This window comes from Anolis carolinensis, chromosome 1, assembly GCF_035594765.1.
Source record: "Anolis carolinensis isolate JA03-04 chromosome 1, rAnoCar3.1.pri, whole genome shotgun sequence".
Lineage (NCBI taxonomy): Eukaryota > Metazoa > Chordata > Lepidosauria > Squamata > Dactyloidae > Anolis > Anolis carolinensis.
In genome coordinates, this window is record NC_085841.1 from 215,241,018 (window position 1) to 215,262,170 (window position 21,153).

The 21,153-nt window shown below is 41.5% G+C and overlaps 1 long non-coding RNA gene across 1 annotated transcript; it reads right to left on the reverse strand.

The window, feature by feature from the left end:
* Positions 1-5,763: 5,763 nt before the first annotated feature.
* LOC134294336 (uncharacterized) lies at positions 5,764-21,112 on the reverse strand. The gene is made up of 3 exons (XR_010001272.1): positions 20,992-21,112; positions 12,757-12,943; positions 5,764-6,289 (listed from the first exon to the last, which is right to left on the reverse strand). It is a non-coding gene; the product is annotated as an uncharacterized LOC134294336 (long non-coding RNA).
* Positions 21,113-21,153: the final 41 nt, after the last annotated feature.

Consider the following 21,153-nt stretch of genomic DNA (forward strand, 5'->3'; position numbering starts at 1 on the left):
CACACACCTTTTTCATGCACAAAATCATTAAACAAATATTGTATATAAAATGACCTTCAGGCCATGTGTTAAGTGTACATGAAACTTAAATGAATTTCCTGTTCAAACATGGGCCACATCTCCAATATACTTCATTATAGTCATATATGCCCATATATGTTTCCAAAATATGAAATGATTTGAAATCCAAAAACTCTTCTGATCTCAGGCTGTGGTGGAGGCTCCTTCTTTGGAGGTTTTTAAGCAGAGGCTGGATGGCCAGCAGTCAGGGGTGCTTTGAATGTGATTTTCCTGCTTCTTGGCGGGGGTTGGACTAGATGGCCCATGAGGTCTCTCCAACTCTTATGATTCTATGATTCAGGCATTCACGCCAATGCCTTAAATCAAGAAATAGCTTTCTAAGATCTACAGAGATATTCGCAGGAACACCTCAACAAGCAAGAGTCCATAAGTGGCAGGCTAACACCCGGAACATTAATCAGTGGCTGACGCTGGATGAGAGACTCCCTCCTGGGCATACAGAAGACTGGGCAACTTGGAAGGTGCTGAAAAGACTGTGGTCTGGCACCACGAGACGCAGAGCCAACTTTAAGAAATGGGGCTACAAAGTGGAATCTGCAACATGCGACTGTGGAGGAGGGCAAACCACATACCACCTACTACAATGCATTCTGAGCCCTGCTACATGCATAGTGGAGGACCTTCTAACAGCAACACGAGAGGCATTCCAAGTGGCCAGCTACTGGGCAAAATACATTTAGTAATAATGCCATGATTTGGTTTTTTTTTCCTTTAAAAAAAAATCTCTATGTTTGCAAATCTATTACAACTTGCACCCTCAGTTCGCTCAAACTGTACTGTTATATATTCTTGTTATGTAATAAAGACAGGGATGATTTCTTTCGAAAAGTGGGTTATGACATATATCTTCTATTATAAGCCTTTTAAGTGAAAATGTTTGTTGTCAGGTGATATAAACATTGGAAGGAGAAAAGCTAATTTATTTCAGGTTTAGAAGCAATGGCTATTATGATGGTGTAGTGCTGAGCTTCTCAGGCTATTTGGTATGGGGGACTAGCAGTTAAGTTGTCTGTTGGCTATAATGGTTCTTTCTTTCATGGAAACGTGCCAGGAAACTGTACTTCTACAGATCACCACTTTAAATACCATTGTAGTATTCCCAAACTTTGTTCCTTCCGATTATTTGGACTCCAGCTCCCTAGCTGACTTGGTCAGCAGTCAGGAAGTCTGGAAAATGAAGTCTAAAATACCTTGACAACCAGAGTTTGGTGTAGTGCATGGCAAACCACTACCATCACTGTGCAACAAATGACCCAAGGAGGAGTCCATGTCTTTTCCAGTGAGAATTGCAAAAGGTGATCTCTGAAAAGGGACTAGTGAGGAACCTAAACCAACCTCTTGGCTCTGAGAATTTCAAACTACAAATAAAAAGCCCTGGTATCTGGTAGAAACAAATCCAAGTACAGTAGAGTCTTGCTTATCCAACCTTCGCTCATCTAACATTCTGTATTACCCATCACAGTCTGCCTTTTAGTAGTCAATTTTTTTGTAGTCAATGTTTTCAATACATTGTGATGTTTTGGTGCTAAATTCATAAATACAGTAATTACTACATAACGTTATCATGTATTGAACTGCTTTTTTCTGTCAATTTGTTGTAAAACATGATGTTTTGGTGCTTAATTTGTAAAATCATAACGTAATTTGATGTTTAATAGGCTTTTCCTTAATCCCTCCTTATTATCCATCATTTTCACTTATCCAATGTTCTGCCGGCCCATTTATGTTGGATAAGCGAGACTCTATTGTACTTTTAAAAAGGCACTGCCACTGGCAAAATTGTAATCAATATCCTGAACCCAGTTGCTAGTCTCGATTAAATTAGGACCAATTAATCAAGTGGTCAATTGTATGTAAACGTATGTATGATTCCCATTGATTTGGTTTACTCAATTGGGACTGGCAGTTGGATTTAATCCCCATTCTTAAAGGCCAGGATGAGTGCTTTTGGGATAAGACATCTCTCTGCAAGGCTGCCATGTGGGCTCTTAAATACCAGAGGAATGTTATAAATATACAGCTTGCCGTTAGGGTCTGGATGTGCAATAAGCTGAGAACAGCACATTAAAAATTCTCTCAGTTCTCTGAGATGATATACAAAAATAGTACTGGATTCTGCTTCGACATTTTGACACAATTAGGGGAAGAGGCACAGCAGGAAGGAGAACTCCTGTATTTCCTAATAGCTAAATTTGGGGGGGTTTTTTGTTTTATTTTTGAATCTCTCAATGAGGGGAATGCTAAACAACAAGGGCACTTTCAAAGGATGCTGGATCACTTTGAAGCATGAAGTTTCCCCAAACGCTTTAACGGTTTCTAATCACAGCTAACTACTTTTATCCATTAATGAAATGTTTCTAAAGGGGAAAAGAGTGGCAAGAGAAATGTTGCAATTGCAAATGAAGACATCAAAATATAATATCTGAGAATATCTGAGAACATCCTCTGGAAATATCCATTCATGGTTATGAATGAAAGCAGAATATTTTACAAAACCACTTCCCAAATTAAATAGTAGATGCACAACTCTGATTCTACAGAGGCTTTTTTGGACTGCAACCTTCATCATGCCTCTCCATTGGCTCTGTGATCTAGAACTTTGGGGTTGTTAGACCAAAACATCTGAAAAGCCACAATTGCCCACCACTGCATTTGAGCTTTATTTCCTCTTCTGAAGATAAGCAAGCATATAAATTGACTTTTACCAGTCAGACTACTTGTTCATCTAGTCCGCTACTCTCCATTTTGACTTCAGGATCACCGTCAGAGTTGACTTACAAATCACTTTGCACCCCACACAACCCATGCCATACAGTGAAACAGAAATATATTTATTTCTGTTAAAAACAAAAACAAAATCCAAATAGTCTTTAAAAAAAGACTTCATTTATCATGTCAGAAGCGAACTAAGGGTACAAGTTGTAATGTATTTAAAAACACAAAGTTAAAAAACACACACAACAAGAACAACAACAACAACAACTTGGCATTATACTAAATGTCCTTTGAACAGTAGCAGGCCACTTGGAGTGCCTCTGGCGTTGCTGTAAGAAGATCCTCCATGTGCATGTGGCAGGGCTGAGACTGCATTGTAGTAAGTGGTCTGTGGTTTGCTCTTCTCCACACTCGCATGTTGCGGACTCCACTTTTTAGCCCCATTTCTTAAAGTTGGCGCTGCATCTCATGGTGCCAGAGTGTAGTCTGTTCAGCACCTTCCAAAAAAGACTAAAAACAGTTATATAAGCCGAAGTCTGAGGAAAATAATATGTTTTCCATTGCCTGTCACAATCTCAGCAAATTAAGACCAATATGATTTCCCTTTAGGAAAGTTCCATTTTGGATTTGCTCTTGTGAGGAGAACCTTTCTCATGACCTAAACCCATAGGGTCTACAAGAGTGTCTCCATTGATAATTTCACATTCCAGACTGATTCACAAGGGAGAAAGGGCTTTTCAGATATCCTTGTCCTAAGCCATTTACCTCACTGCTTGGTTCTTTTAGGTGGAGATGGTAGCAAATGAACCTCAGACCTATCCACATTGAAAGTGTGTTGCCACTCTTGCTGAGCTTTAGTGCTTTCTCACTGTGCTAATCAGAGTCCAGTGATATCCTGCTCAACTAGATGCCATGTTAAGGACATACTATGTAGACAAGCCTTAGTTTATTCACAGCTTTGGAAAGGGCCCACCAGACTCTGCAGTGGAAGGTTGAAATGTACCTCATAGGGTTTGCCATCTGAATCTATTCATGCAATGGGCTAAAAAGGGGAAGGAACCTAAGTGAAATTAATTATGTTTTTCTCCTGCTCTGAATGGGCAAAAAAGTAAGCAAAATAGTTGCAAGGAGCTAAAACTTTCATGTGCTGGAAGCCCATTCTGTGTGCTTAAAGAGGAAAAAAAAGCTCTCCTGCATCCAACACACTTAAGACAACATTTGTAGTTTAAGAAATAGTTTCTTAACAATAATCCAACATTGGCTGGGAGTGACAAAAGCTCAATTCATTTCCCAAAATAGCAAATAAGGCTATCATAGCAATAGTAGCACAAGACAGAGAAGCACTGTTGAGGTGGTAAGGAAGAAGGTAGAAATGGAACCAGATGCTAAATTAAATGGCAAAGTGTGGAAACAAGCAGTTACAAATAAGTTATTTGTAATTAATCCCTTTCTCCAGTAGCCCCTTCTTGCCAATACATTATGAGTTTTTGTATCATGTCAGTAGTGATTTGAGAACATACTACAAGTTGCTTCTGGTGTGAGAGAATTGGCTGTCTACAGAGATGATGCTCCAAGGGATGCCCTGATGTGTTAGCTTGGAGGTAGCTCTCATGTCCCCACAAAAACCACAAAACAACGAGTCCACGAAAAGTGAACTGCAAAGTAGTGAGGGAACACGGTATTTCTAAAAGCCAGTATGATGTAATGGTTTGAGCATTGGGCTACACTAGTGATCAGAAGTTGAATCCCTGCTCAGCTACAGGAACTGGATAACCTTGGGCAAGCTATACTCTCTCACCCTCAGGGCCCTTCCAGACAGACCCTATATCCCAGGATCTGATCCCAGGATTTCTGTTTATCTCAGATTATTTAGCAGTACAGACTCATATAATCCAGTTTAAAGCAGAAAACATGGGATGAGATCCTGGGATAGATGGCCTGCCTGGAAGGGCCCTCAGAGGCAGGTAAAGGCAAACCCTCTCTCAACAAATTTTGTCAATGAAACCCCAAACTAAGTTTACCATAGGCTCTCCATTAGCCAGAAGCAACTTGGGAGGCACACAGAAACAACATCTATGTATGGCTGCACAGAAGTCCTGTAAAGTAAACATGGATGGGACTGCAACCTCATTCTTGCATATAGTCCGCACGCTGTTAACTGATCAAAATGCTGTATGCATACTTGTCTATATTCTTAATTATTTTGAGTCCAGGGTGCAATTAAATCATCATGCAGATGGGGAAAGCATGACAACAAATCTCTGAGTAGGTGGATTTTCCACTGTCATGTGTACAGTAGAGTCTTGCTTATCCAACAGCAGAACGTTGGATAAGTGAAAATACTGGATAATAAGGAGGGATTAAGGAAAAGCCTATTAATCGTCAAATTACATTATGATTTTACAAATTATGTACCAAAACATGTTTTACAACAAATTGACAGAAAAAGTGCTCCATACAGTCATGCTGGCCACATGACCTTGGAAATGTCTACGGACAACACCGGCTCTTGGTTAGAAATGGAGATGAGCACCAACCCCCAGAGTCAGACATGACTGGACTTAATGTCAGGGGAAAACCTTTACCTAACTACATGGTAACATTATGTAGTAATTACTGTATTTACGAATTTAACACAAAAACATCACAATGTATTGAAAACATTGACTACAATTTCTTTATTACAGCATTTCTATCTCGCCCTTCTCACCAAGGCAGACTCCGTTGGATAATACAGAATGTTGGATAAATGAAGGTTGGATAAGCAAGACTCTACTGTACTTTGGTATCTGCTTTAGTGGGCTAGAAAACCATTCAGAGTGGAATTGTAAGGGACATTGGGGATCAGAGAGGAAGTGGATAGCCTCCTTCAAGGCCAAATGATGGGCTGCTTATTTAAGTACAAAGATCCAATTGGAGCTTGGCCTAAGTTGATACATACATGCCCCAGCACACACACCTGAACATCTGATGAGCTCATGTACTGCATTAGATGTTCACCCTGGTTAACTGCAGATATTTTGTATTTCAATCAGTCCCAACAAGCATGACCAATGATCAGAAATGCTGGCTGGGGTAGTACCAGTCATCCACCTCCATACTAATGACAATTTCTGCCCCATAATTTCAACTGACAAAATTACAAATGGAAATGGGACCACTTGCATCTGAACCATGTTTACTACCACAAAGCCTTTGCTATCCTCTTTCCTTCCGATTAGTTACATTATGCAACATGATTTTTTGATCCTGGGTTATAAATGTCATTTCCTAATTGGTTCTATCATAAAAACATGGAAAAGGTTTATTAAACTGTAAAAAAATTGGAACATCCTGCAGCACATTTTGCTATAGTTTTTCAATTAATATCTCATCAAGTCTCAACCAATTCAACATAGTTTGTGACAGCCAACCCACCTCCTCCAAGGTGAACCGAACCACCTAAACTGGGCTCTATAGGCCAATGGATACTCCACCACAGACATCAGAAGATCTGCAAGAGCAAGAACAAGCCACAAGAGTAAAGACAAATATTCACCCAGATGAAAAGTGTTCTTACCATACCACAGACTGCATAGTGAAGCTGACAAAGAAAACCTACAAACTATCTACAGGCCCACTAAGAATATCAAACAAATGCTATGTTCACCAAGGGACAAGAGGGATCATCTTACCTCTCCAGGACTACCATATACCATACAGCTGTGGACAAGTCTTCATAGGGATCACCAAATGCAGCATTGCTCAGACACGAATGAAGGAAAATGAAAGGAACTGCAGACGAATCCAACCAGAGAAGTCAGCCATAGTAGAGCACTTGGTAAAGCAACCTGGACACAGAAATGCTGGAACACTCTCACAGCCACCATGTCAGACTACACAAAGAAAACATTGAAATCCACAAGCATGTGGACAATTTCAACAGAAAGGAGGAAACCATGAAAATGAACAAAATCTGGCTACCAGTATTTAAAAACTCTAAAATCAGGACAGTACTTATTTATTTATTTACAGTATTTATATTCCGCCCTTCTCACCCCAAAGGGGATTCAGGGTGGATCACATTGCACACATACAAGGCAAACATTCAATGCGATAACATAGAACAGAGACAGAGACAGACGCAGGCATGGGTTGGACTTGAACTCATGACCTCTTGGTCAGAGTGATTTATTGCAGCTGGTGTCTAACCAGCCAGCTGCAATCATGGTCAGGTAACACTTCCCAACAAAGGATTCTCCCAGGCAGGAAACAGTCAGGCTTTGAAGCTGCAAGGCCATTCAATACTAATTAAGGTGGCCAGTTGCAACATTCACACTTGCCTCAAGCAGACAAGAGTTATTTCTCCCACCTTGGACCTTCCACAGATATATAAACCTCACTTGCCCAGTTTCCAACAGACTTCACAACCTCTGAGGATGCCTGCCATAGATGTGGGTGAAACGTCAGGAGAGAATACTTCTGGAACGTGGCCATGCAGCCTGGAAAACTCACAGCAGCCCACAAAAACAAAGTTTCTGGAGGATAACAACTACTTTCAAAGTAAGTACCATACAATTAAACAGGAACAACACTTTCAAACCAGGAACAGAAAATTTTTCAAATTTTATAACATAGTGTTATTTTGCCTTGCACTCCTCCTTTCCAATGAAATCTTTCCCCATTGCTAAGAAATTGGGAACAAAGAAATTCCTATAGTGCTCCTTCAGAGCAAGATCATACACGCACACACACACACACACAGATCTCAGCTGTTTGCTCTGCTGAGAGAGATGTTTGCTATATCTGATAGGTCATGTAGATATAAAGGTTAAGTATTTATATCCTACTGTATAATTTATCTTCCAGAGAGGTTGTTTTAAGATTTTTCCCCCCAAGACTTGCAAATTGGTCTTCTGTTACTGGTTGCATTTATGTCTGTTCTAATTATATAGGAACCATGTATGGCCAGATCTAGAAACATCAAATTCTCTGATGTGTCAAATTCTGCTGGCCAAGTAATACACTGCACACACAAGCATACACATACGAACACGCACACTGTTATTCTGATGAGTGAAGCACAATCTTCCACTACAGTGTTTCAGTTTTAATCTTTTGAGACATTTGCTGGAATATTTTGGGTATCACTTTGACCTTAAACCCTAGAAGCTATTTCAATGGGTTTAATTGCCATAAAAGGGTTCTAGAACAAAATAGGTCTTGACTCTCACTAGAGGTCAAAATAATTAAGCATACTGTCATACTTTGGGCATATTGTGAGATGTCATGACTCATTGGAAAATATGATAATGCTCAATGGAGTGTAAAGAAAAAAAAAGGAAGATCATATTTTCCTCTGTTTTGAAATGGGAATGGACTGGATGGCCTATGAATGTTTAATATCAGTCTTTGGAGATCTTCATCCCCTGAAAGACTTGTATTGCTACTTCCGGGGCTTGTATTTCAAGAAGGTTCATAAGTCATAGATTCAAATCCAAACATTTAGAATTAAGTAAAGTTTTGGAAATGGGGAGGGAATCAGTTTGTTTCATATACATTTTTTAGAGCTCAAATTCTTTTTCTGGATATTTAAAGAATGGGGATTTGGGGGAAATTCTTGTATCCCTATCCTATAGAGCAGTGCTTCTCAACCTGGGGTCCCCAGATGTTTTTGGCTTTCAACTCCCAGAAATCCTAACAGATGGTAAACTGGCTGGGATTTCTGGGAATTGTAGGCCAAAAACATGTGGAGACCTCAGGTTGAGAAGCACTGCTATGGAGAATAGAAAATGCAATACTTGCCTCTTCATATTTTGAAGCTCATTGTATTATTCTGTTCATCCTTCTGAAGATGATCTTCTGAGATCCAATTACAAGAAGAACATCTTGCGTAATCCATACATTTTCTGGATTATTTAATAATGAAAGGAAAAGTATAGGATTGCACTAGTTTCGGGTTGGAATGTAGGATGATATTGGGTTGTGATTTTAGGAATCTATGACTATACTGTAAGTGAATGGAGTCAAGAAAGGAAGCCATGGCCCTTGGTTAACAAGACCTGATTAAACTCATTATAATTGACAATATTAATCCATTATGACTAATGACACCAACAGTACTTCTGAAACTTTAATTAAGTGATACTCATGACATTATGCTTTTATTGTAAGGGAATACAGGCAAAGAAGTGCTGCTTCCTGGCTTCCCATAGGTGACTGATTAATAATTGTTTAAACACAGGAATATAGGAAGCTGCCTTATACTGAATCAAACTTTATACCAAGGCCCCTTCTACACTGCCATATAATCCAGATTGTCAAAGCAGATAATCCATATTATCCACTTTGTTCTGGATTATACTAGTCTACACTGCCATATAATCAAGTTCAAAGCAGATAATCTGGATTTTATATGGCAGTGTAGTCTTATATGGTCTTTGTCAAACCATTGATCTAAATCTAGGACTCTCAACCCTAATTGGTAGCAATAACTCTCTAGGCCAGTGGTTTTCAACCTGTGGGTCACCAGGTGATTTGGCCTACAACTCCCAGAAATCCCAGCCAGTTTACCAACTGTTAGGATTTCTGGGAGTTGAAGGCCAAAACATCTGGTGACCCATAGGTTGAGAACCACTGCTCTAGATTTTTAGGCAGGAGTCTTGCTTAGCCCTATCTGGAAGTCCTTTGTGTTCTCTGGTTGTACAATGAACCCTTGGTATCCATCGAGGTTTGTGTACATCATACACACATACAGATGGATACCAAAACCTGTAGATGCTTAAGTCCCATTATATATAACAGTAGTTAAACTGTGCTCCTTACATAAAATGGCAAAATCAAGGTTTGCCTTTTGAAATAGTATGCTTTTGAAATATTATCAAGTCATGCATGGATATGAAGGGTCAACAACCTGACCCCACTTAGCTTCCAAAGTCAGAGAAAAGATGCACATGACAATGAATAGCTTTTGTGGCTATTTTGTAAAATTAAAATTGTTCGCTCCCCGCAGGAGATATAGCAATGTAGGATCTTTCAATGTCAAAAAAAATTATTCCATTCTGGAGAATTATATGATAATATCAGCATATTTTGTTGTTATAAAAATTAATGAGAAGCTCCCCCACACACAGGAAAAAACAGTACATTTTCCCAGACTCTGCAGAGTCCAACTTCAGAACAGTGAAGTTCTTCAGAAGGTGATATATTGACAATTCGAGGCTCTGCCTGAATAGTCAAGTAAACATATTTTTAAAAATATATTGCATAATAACCAATTAAAATGTTAATAAAACAGACACAGAATAACAAATTGGAATGCTTATGCCACTGTTTCCACTTAACAGGGAACAACAAAAATAAGCTGTGTAATAAGAGAACATTGTGAGCTGCCTTACACTTGGGTGCCTGTAAAAGACCATAGATTCATCCCTTTGGTTGTCTAGCTAAAGCAGTGGTTCACAACCTGTGGTCCATGGACCACCAATGGTCCCCAAGAACTAAAATATGGTCTGCGGCATCATTATTACTACACCATTATAATGAGAGCGACTGGTCTTGTGAAACCCTCTTATAGTGCCGAAGCAACAGGGATGTCAGGAGGGGAGAGGCTGACTAGACACGCGAAAGGCGTGACAACAAGCCCCCTGACTGCTGCTTCTCCTCCTCCTCCCTCCCTGAGCAGAGCCATTCCATGTGACACCTGGAAGCAGGGGCACCTTGGTGTCTTCATTTTTTAGGCCTGTTCTGGGGGTTATTTGGGGTGATGATTCAGAAAACTGCATTGGATAGAACACATCAATATTAAATACGGTTTTCTGTGGGTGAGCCGATGGCAACTACTGGATGGCATAATGTTGTGTATCAGAAATTAGAGCTGATGTGGTCTATCCAATGCAATTTTCTTAATCAGCACTCCAAATAACCCAAACTGATTTGTAATTCCTTTGGTACTAAGGTTGGAAAGTGGTCCCTGGTCAAGTGGTCCTTGATCAAGTGGTCCCTAGTCCAAAAAAAAAAAAAGGTTAGGAAGCTCTGAGCTAAAGCTTGGATGAAAACTGTATTACCATCCAGATCACAGTTCCTAAAATTATTTCCAGAGAGTTATGACACAAAAGGCCTTCAGTTACCAGATGACTGGGGAGGGCAGAAAGTGATAGCATGGACAAAGTATCAAAGGTATTGTCACTTGGAGAGAAGTGGAGGGGTTTGTGCAAAAGAGGGAGTTTCAGTAGGCGTTGTTAGTTACCTGGTTGTGCAGCAACAGCACTTGTTGAAATTCCCTCTTCTGCACAATTGTTAAAAGTACATAAACTATCTTAAGTGGCTTCAGTGGTCCAAGAGTCTGGGCCTCATAAAAGGCTGATATATACTTTCCAAACAGTGGTGCAGTGGAAAGTTTTGAAGTGAAGGCAATCATCAAGATAATGCTCATAAGGAGTCCAATAAAAAGTGTGTATATGTTTTTTTAAGCCAGGAAGCTGTGGTGATCAATATCAAAAACCAGTTCAAGCAGTTTTCATTTCTACCAAGGACATGTCTTCTCTCAGTCAAGTACTATATGTGTTAATTTGCCCATTAAAGAACAAAAAACCCTTTATATTACAAGGAGGAATAGCTTGAAGTAATATACTTGATTTGACTCCCTCCTGCCCAGTTTCCTTCCTCCTTTAGTTTCTCTTGGATTGTAATCAAGTTCATTGGAAGAAGACTAAGATAGTGGTGGTAGAAGACAATTTTCCTTGCCCATCAAAAAGTTCCAGCACTTCAGTCTTGCAAACTGTTCTTACTTTATTTGTTCCAACTCAAACCTCTGAACTGTCTGACTCAGTATTTCCTTCTATAGCTATAGTTCTATAGCTAAGAACTCTCTTTGATTAACTTCATTCTGTAGTTGAGTAGTTAAGAGTAAAAGCAGTTTGATATCACTTTACATTTCATGGCTTTGCAACACGGGATTTGTAGTTTCATGGGGCAGGCATACAAGACGAGGACTGGCTGAGGAACATCTACATTGACAGTATTTATATTCTGCCATTCTCACCCTGAAGGGGACTCAGGGCGGATCACAGAACACATATATGGCAAACATTCAATGCTGATTATAACAATGATAAGACAGACAACAGATAGAGGTACAGTAGAGTCTCACTAATCCAAGCCTCGCTTATCCAAGCCTCTGGATAATCCAAGCCATTTTTGTAGACAATGTTTTCAATATATCATGATATTTTGGTGCTAAATTCGTAAATACAGTAATTACAACATAACATTATTGCGTATTGAACTACTTTTTCTGTCAAATTTGTTGTATAACATGAAGTTTTGGTACTTAATTTGTAAAATCATAACCTATTTGATGTTTAATAGGCATTTTCTTAATCCCTCCTATTAATCCAAGATATTCGCTTATCCAAGCTTCTGCCGGCCCGTTTAGCTTGGATAAGTGAGACTCTACTGTATATAAAGGCTTTCCCATCTTTCAGCATCTTTGGAGGCTGTGCTCGGTTCTGGCCACTGTGAGGTGCCATCACTTCATCTCCCTGCTGAAGAGCTTTCTTTGTTCATAAACTTCCTCCTTTTTTCCGATCTAACGCCAAGCCTAAATACCTCCTCACTTCAATGCAGTTCCTATTTATCTGCTTACATTTGTTTTCGAACTGCAAAGTAGGCAAAAGCTGGGCTAAAGGTCAGGAGCTCACCTTGATCTGGGCTTCAAACTCTCAACCTTTCATTTGGCAAGATTTATTGTAGCTTGGTGATTAACCTGCTGTGCTAAAGCCCATGTCAGGGAATCACTGTACTGTAGAAATGTTGGACTAGAATCCAAATTCAAGTCTCCATTGAGCCGCAAAACTTATATGGCCTAATCACACTTAATTTCTCTTTCTCATCTTAACCTATTGCAAAGGAGCCCCTGATGGTGCAATGGGTTAAACCGTTGTGCCAGTGGACTGCTGACTTGAAGGTTTGGTTGCTGACCTGAAGGTTGCCGGTTTGAATCCACCCGAGGAGACTGCGGATGAGCTCCCTCTGTCAACTCCAGCTCCATGCAGAGATATGAGAGAAGCCTCCCATGAGGATGGTAAAACATCAAACAACCGGGTGTCCCCTGGGCAATGTACTTGCAGATGGCCAATTCTCTCACACCAAAAGTGACTTGCAGTTTCTAAAAAAACAAACAAACAAAAAACTACTGCAAAGGGCTATAGTGAGAATCAAGTTAAGAGGTTCTGAGTGAGTTGTGCTGCTGTGTAACAAATATAAAGGTTAGCAGCTAATAAAGAAAGGTTAGATGTGTAGTTTAAACTGTGGCAGAAATTGAAGTGATCATTGACATAAAGAATCACCTCAACCAGTCAACCAAGTTTTATTGGTTTATGTGCATATCATTGCCTGTGTGAGCATCTTTTCCTAAGGACTGCATGACTTGGGAGTCGAGAGTTGATGAGCTGAGAACTTTAATCATTTAGCTCTGCTCTAGAGGGTGAAAAATGAAGAACGTCATATAGGTTTTTAATTACGACACTATGTAAATAGAAATAAAAATTCTTACAAAATTAAAGCATTTAAAATAACGCTGATCATATTTGGAATGCATTCTCAATGCACACACAAATCAGTGGCAAATAAGGCAGGGTCTTTTAGACAAAACTGCATTGGAGTAAAGCACAAAGACAATCTTATCAGGCAGCATAAAAAGAATCACATGTCTGGCTCATCCTGCAGCATGAAAGGAGGAGCCTCAGGGATGACTCCTTTGGTCTCTTGATGGGTCTGTTTTTAGCATCTTTGCTCAACCACATGTGTGCTGCCCTGTGTCACAAAAATGCCATTAATAACTTTTCATTAAAGAATCCCATTTTTCTGCTGGAACAATTAGAATCTTGCAGTTAAACAAGCTACTCTCTGGCATCAGAGGCACATTTTTACTGTTTCAAAAACCAGTGTTAATAAAATAGGATAGGAATTAAACTTCATTGAGATAATTAGAAACTGCATTCACGTGGAATTCTATCACTTTTGAAGTTCGCAAAACATTACACCAAATAAAATGCGTTGGTCTAAGATGCCACAGGACTTTTTACTTTTTCAATATACAATGATCCTTTCTTATCAAGAGATGTTGAGGCTGATTCTTTTTTACAGGGAGTCATCTAAGGCAGTGGTTCTCAACCTTCCTATTGCCATGATCCCTTAATATATTTCCTCATGTTGTAGTGACCCCCAACCACAGAATTATTTTTGTTGCTACTTCATAACTGTACTTTGGCTAGTATTATGAATTGTATATATCTGATATGCAGGATGTATTTTCATTCACTGAATCACATTTGGCAAAATACCTAATACAGTAGAGTCTCACTTATCCAACACTCACTTATCCAATGTTCTGGATTATCCAACACATTTTTGTAGTCAATGTTTTCAATGCATTGTGATATTTTGGTGCTAAATTCGTAAATACAGTAATTACTACATAGCATTACTGCGTATTGAACTACTTTTTCTGTCAAATTTGTTGTATAACATGATGTTTTGGTGCTTAATTTGTAAAATCATAACCTAATTTGATGTTTAATAGGCTTTTCCTTAATCTCTCCTTATTATCCAACATATTCGCTTATCCAACGTTCTGCCGGCCCGTTTACGTTGGATAAGCGAGACTCTACTGTACGCCCAAATTTGAATACTGGTAAATGATTTTGTCATTTGGGAGATGTAGTTGCTGGCATTTATAGTACACCTACAATCAAAGTGCATTCCTAACCCCACCAACGATGGAACTGAACCAGTCTTGGCACACAGAACTCCCATGACCAACAGAAAATACTGGAAGGCTTTGGCGGGAATTGATCTTGAGTTTGGGAGTTGTAGTTCACTTACATCCAGAGAGCACTGTGGACTCAAACAATGATGGATCTGGACTAGCACAAATACTCAATCTGCCCAAATTTGAACACTGGTGGAGTTTGGGGAAAATAGACCTTGACATTTGGGAGTTGTAGTTGCTGGGATTTATAGTTCACCTACAATCAAGGAGCCCCTTGAACCCCACCAATGATAGAATTGGGCCAAACTTCCCACACAGAACCCCCATGGCCAACAGAAATACTAGTTTTTGGCGACCCCTCTGATCCCTCCCCCCCACGACCCCCCAGAGGGGTCCCAACCCCCAGGTTGAGAAATGCTGATCTAAGGCCTCATTTACACTGCTATATGATGAAATTTGAAACTTCACAATATGGTCAATGTATCATATAATGCATTTTAACTGCACTGAACTGCATTTTGTGAGTCTACTCTGACCATATCATGCAGTTTCTAACGACATTATATTGTGGTGTAGGTGGGACCTAAAATTGTATCATGGTACAGCTTTTTCCTTTCAGGTGCCTTCCCAATGTGTTGTGAACATAAACTCCAACAGCTGTGATATTTGATAGGATGGAAGTTTTAATTCAACACATTAGTAAATCCCAGGTAGAGAAAGGCCAGCATGACATCTGAATCTAAAAAGTGACTGTATGAAGTGACAATTTCTAGAACCTCCTGCTCAACATAGTCAAATTTGTGGAGTTGTGCCCTAAAAGACAGATGAACAATAAATGGGTCCAATAGAAACTGGAGTCTGAATTCTCCCTAGAAACTAAGATGACTAAACTGAGGCTGTTGTTGCTGTGAGTTTTCTGGGCTGTATAGCCATGTTCCAGAAGCATTCTCGCCTGATGTTTCACCCACATCTATGGCAGACATCCTCAGAGGTTGTGAGGTAAATTGGAAACTAGCCAAGAGAGATTTATATATCTGTGGAAGGTCCAAGGTGGGAGAAAGAACTCTTGTCTGTTGGAGGCAAGTGTGAATGTTTCAGTTAATCACCTTGATTAGCATTGAGAAGCCTTGCAGCTTCAAGGCCTGGCCAACTCCTACCTGGGGGAATCCTTTTTGGGAGGTGTTAGTTGGCCCTGATTGTTTCATCCTTTCTGTTTACCCACTAGGAAAATCCAACAAATGCTATGTTCAGCAAAGGACAAGAGAGATCCTTTCACCTCTGCCTGAGTCTACCAAATACCATGCAGCTGTGGACAAGAAATCAACATAGAGGCCACCAAATTCAGCATTGCCCAAACACAAATAAAGGAACATGAAAGGCACTGCGGACTAACTCAGCCAGAGAAGTCTGCCGTAGCAACCTGGACACAGCATATTATTTGAGAACAAAGAAATGTTGGACCACTCTAACAACCACTATGTCAGACTACACAGAGAATCCACTGAAAACCACAAGCATGTGGACAATTTCATCAGAAAGGAGGAAACCATGAAAATGAACAAAATCTGGCTACCAGATTTTTAAAAAACTCTAAAATCAGAACAGTAAATAAAGAACAACACTCTGAAAACAGGGGAATGCCAGACAGGAAACAATCATGGTCAGTTAACACCTCTCAACAAAGGATACCCCCAGGCAGGAAGCAGCCAGGCTTTGAAACTGCAAGACCATTCAATGCTAATCAAGGAGATCAATTACAACATTCACACTTTCCTCCAACAGACAAGAGTTCTTTCTCCTACCCTGGACCTTCCACAGATATATAAACTTCTATTACCTAGTTTCCAATATACCTCACAATATCTGAGGATGCCTGTCGTAGATGTGGGCAAAACGACGGGAGAGAATGCTTCTGAAACATGGCCATACAGCCCGGAAAACTCACAGCAACCCAGTGATTACGGCCATGAAAACCTTAGATAACACATTGAGGCTGTTGTACTATGAGCAATAAAATGATATTTGTTGCTGCTGCTGGGCCTTCAAGTTGCTTCCAACCTATGACGGTTCTAAGGCTAGCCTATCACAGGGTTTTCTTGGTAAGATATATTCAGAAAAGCTTTGCCATTGCCTTCCTGAGGCAGAGAGGGTGAAATATGGACAAGTGGGGATTTGGATTCAAAGGTTGTAGTCCAGTGTTCAAACTAAACCATACTGGCATCATTCATTAGAATATAGTAAAGGTGCTGTAAAGGTTTTCCCCTGATATTAAGTCCAGTTGTGTCCGACTCTGGGGGTTGGTTCTCTTCTCCATTTCTAAGCTGAAGAGCCAGCATTGTCCATAGACACCTCTAAGGTCATGTGGTTGGCATGACTATATGGAGCGCCGTTACCTTCCCACCGGAGCAGTACCTATTTATCTACTCATATTTGCACGTTTTCAAACTGCTAGGTTGGTAGAAGTTAGGGCTAACAGAGGGAGCTCACTCTGCTACTCAGATTTGAACCACCAACTTTTCAGTTAGTAAGTTCAGCAGCTCACCGGTTTAACCCGTTGCATCACTGGGGGCTCTCATTAGAATATACATACAGTAATATTCAGTAAAGACAATAGAAAAGAGGAATTGCTCATTACAGGAAGACTGGCACAGCCAAGGAAGCCATGCCCCTGAGTTTGCAAGACCTGAGCAGGGCTGTTAGTAAAAGGGCATCTTATTAACAGGGCTGCCATGAAGCAAAGCTGACTTGACAGCACATAATAACAACTCCAAATGTATTTTCCCTAAGCTGTGCATAGCACAGCATGTAGTCTGGGCTCTGTATGACCCGATAACATTGAATATAAAACGACTGCATCAGTCAGGAAGGTGGATTTGCATGTCGCAGCATATTTATGGACACCGATTCCAGGTGCATTTTTGTATGCCTGAACATTTTTATGCAGCAAAAATGTGCAGAATCCTGTTGAATTGGCCAGATTCGCTGCAAAAAGGGCACATGCTAATGTTGGAGAGTGGTCCCTGGTCAAAGTGGTCCCTGGTCAAAAAAAAGATTGGAAACCACTGATGTAGATTGTTTTATTGCAAGGTTGTTTTATTGCAAGTCTGGTCCTTGTCCCATCTGGTTTATTTTAGGTTCAGGTAGGGCTAGTAGACATGCCTACCTGGGGTTTTTAGTGGTCATTTCCCACAATTAGCTTTATTTATAGCCTGCTGCCCGCCCCCAAGATTGACCCAGATAAAGATATGTGTAGGAGGATCAGGTTTTAGCCCAATTGGTCCAATCTGTTTTGTGCGTACCTCACATTTAAAAAAGGTTGAAAATGTTGTGCACCTTCGGGTCTGTTCCTATGTATGGCATCCCTATTGCTAATCTATGATGGATTTATGGGCAAGATTTGCTCAAAGGGAGTTTGCCATGTCCATCCTGAGGCTGAGAGTGTGTGACTTGACCAAGGTTAGAGAGGCCCCTTCCACACTGCCCTATATCCCAGGATCTGATCCCATTATCTGACAGTGTAAACACATATAATCCACTTTAGAGCAGATAATCTGGGATCAGATCCTACAGACAATGCTAGCTCTTCGGCTTAGAAATGGAGATGAGCACCAACCCCCAGAGTCACACGACTGGATTTAACGTCAGGGGAAAACCTTTACCTATATATATATATATATATGGAGTAAACAACAAAACCACTGAACCAAATCACACCAAATTTGGCCACAAAAGACATAGTCAACCAAAATATATCTTTCAATAAAAAAAACCTAGAAAAATAGTCCAAATTACAGAGGATGAGGAAGAGCCTTTCTCCCCCAACTGCCAGTTAGAAAGGTAGGCTCTGTTGCCTTTAGCCCCCCCCCCCCCCGCCTTTAGGCCCTGCCCCCTTTGTATCCTAGCAACTACCTCAGCACAATGGCACCCAGGGCACAGGCAGAGTGCACTTAGGCCTGATCCACACTGCCTATAAAGTACAGATTATCTGATTTGAACTGGATTATATGGCAGTGTAGACTCAAGGTCCTTCCACACAACTATATTACCCATTTATAATCTTATATTATCTGCTTTTAACTGGATTATCTTGAGTCCACACTGCCATATAATCCACTTCAGTATGGATTTTATAAAGCTGTGTAGAAGGGGCCTCATATAATCCAGATCCAAGCAGATAATATAAAATTATAAATATAATATATAACAATTACTGTCCTATAATAATACAGAACAATATAATCTCTAAAATCAGGACAGTAAATAAAAAGCAACACTCTGGAAACAGGAAAATTGGGAATTCCAGAAAGGAAACAATCAGGGCCAGCTAACACTTCCCAACAAAGGATTCCCTCAGGCAGGAAGCAGCCAGGCTTTGAAGCTGCAAGGCCATTAAATGCTAATCAAGGTGCTCAATTGCAGCATTCATACCTGCCACACCGAGACTATTAATAGCTATTCAAACTGGCCAACCAAGGATTCCGCAAGGTAGAAAGCAGCCAGGCTTGCAAGCAGCAAGGCTATTCAGTGCTGTTCAACCTGGCCAACCAAGATTTTCCCTAGGTCAAAAACCCTCAGGCTTTGAAGCCACAAGGCTACTCCGACCTATTCAACCTGGCCTAGGAAGGATGCCCTATGTAGAAAGCAGCCAGGCTTTTAAGCTGCAAGCCTATTCAGTGCAATTCAATCAGCAACCACTCAGTCTCTTTCAGAAGTCCACAATTTTGGAAATCCACTTTTGGAAGCTGCTACGATGATGTAGTAGTAGCAGACTCTGGATTCCCCTACTAAGGAAGTAGCCAGGCTTCAAAGTGGCTCTTTGATTGAGGGTGCTACTCCAGCTACTCCAGAAACCGGTCAGGCTTTGAGGCTGCAAGGCTATTCACTGCTATTCCACCTGGCCAACAAATGATTCCCACAAGTCACAGCAACGCATGGCCGGGCAAAGCAAATACTACTACTACTACTACTAATAATAATAATAATAATAATATCTGAGTCTACACTGCCATATATCTCAGTTCAAAGCAGATAATGTGGGATTTTATTCAGCTGTGTGTGCAAGGAAGGGCCCTTACGACACTTATACCATCATGGCTGGGTGCTATGGAATGGTGGAAGGTCTCTCACCTTCTCTGTCCGAGAGTGCTGATGGACAAACATGGGGCCTCCAGGTGTTTTGGCCTTCACCTCCCGCCTTTCCTCACAGCCTCAGGCCTGGACAAACATGGGGCCTTCAGAGGTTTTGGACTTCAACTCCCGCCTTTCTTCACAGACTCAGGCCTGGACAAACTTGGGCCCTCCAGGTGCTTTGGACTTCAACTCCCGCCTTTCCTCAGAGACTCAGACCTGGACAAACATGGGGCCTCCAGGTGTTTTGGACTTCAACTCCCACCTTTCCTCACAGACTCAGACCTGGACAAACATGGGCCCTCCAGGTGCTTTGGACTTCAACTCCCACCTTTCCTCACAGCCTCAGACCTAGATAAACATGGACCCTCCAGGTGCTTTGAACTTCAACTCCCGCCTTTCCTCACAGACTCAGGCCTGGACAAACATGGGGCCTCCAGGTGTTTTGGTCTTCAACTCCCGCCTTTCCTCACAGCTTCAGGCCTGTACAAACATGGGGCCTCCAGGTGCTTTGGACTTCAACTCCCGCCTTTCCTCACAGCTTCAGGCCTGGACAAACATGGGGCCTCCAGGTGCTTTGGACTTCAACTCCCGCCTTTCCTCACAGACTCAGGCCTGGACAAACATGGGGCCTCCAGGTGCTTTGGACTTCAACTCCCGCCTTTCCTCACAGCTTCAGGCCTGGACAAACATGGGGCCTCCAGGTGTTTTGGACTTCAACTCCCGCCTTTCCTCACAGACTCAGGCCTGGACAAACATGGGGCCTCCAGGTGTTTTGGACTTCAACTCCCGCCTTTCCTCACAGACTCAGGCCTGGACAAACATGGGGCCTCCAGGTGCTTTGGACTTCAACTCCCACCTTTCCTCACAGACTCAGGCCTGGACAAACATGGGGCCTCCAGGTTGACTTCAACTCCGGCCTTTCCTCACAGCCTCAAACCTGGATAAACACGGGGCCTCCAGGTGTTTTGGACTTCAACTCCCGCCTTTCCTCACAGACTCAGACCTGGACAAACATGGGCCCTCCAGGTGTTTTGGACTTCATCTCCGGCCTTTCCTCACAACATCAGTCCCCTTCCTTTTCCCCCTCAGCCGCTTAAGCTGAGGAAAGGGCCTGGGGCTGTGAGGAAGTCCAAAACACCTAAAGGCGCCAAGTTTGCCCATGCCTGCATTACACCAAACTGCCCAATTCCACAGCACTGAGCCCTGGCAGTCCAAGCGGTGTCAGTGTACAGCGGGGTGCAGGAGCGGGCGGGGCCTGAGGCAGAGTCAAGCCACATCAGGCTCGAACAAGGGGAGTCTGAGCCCACAGTTACCTGGGCGTCTAGCTGCCTCTTTCTCTCCTCTCTGTGCGTGTCTCTCTGCCCGCCCTCCTGAAGCGCCGCCTCCTTCCTCCTGGCCGCACGTGGGGCCGGCTCAGCCGGGCGAAGGGAGAGAGAGAGGCAGAGAGCGAGCTTGAGAGAGAGGGAGAAGGGATC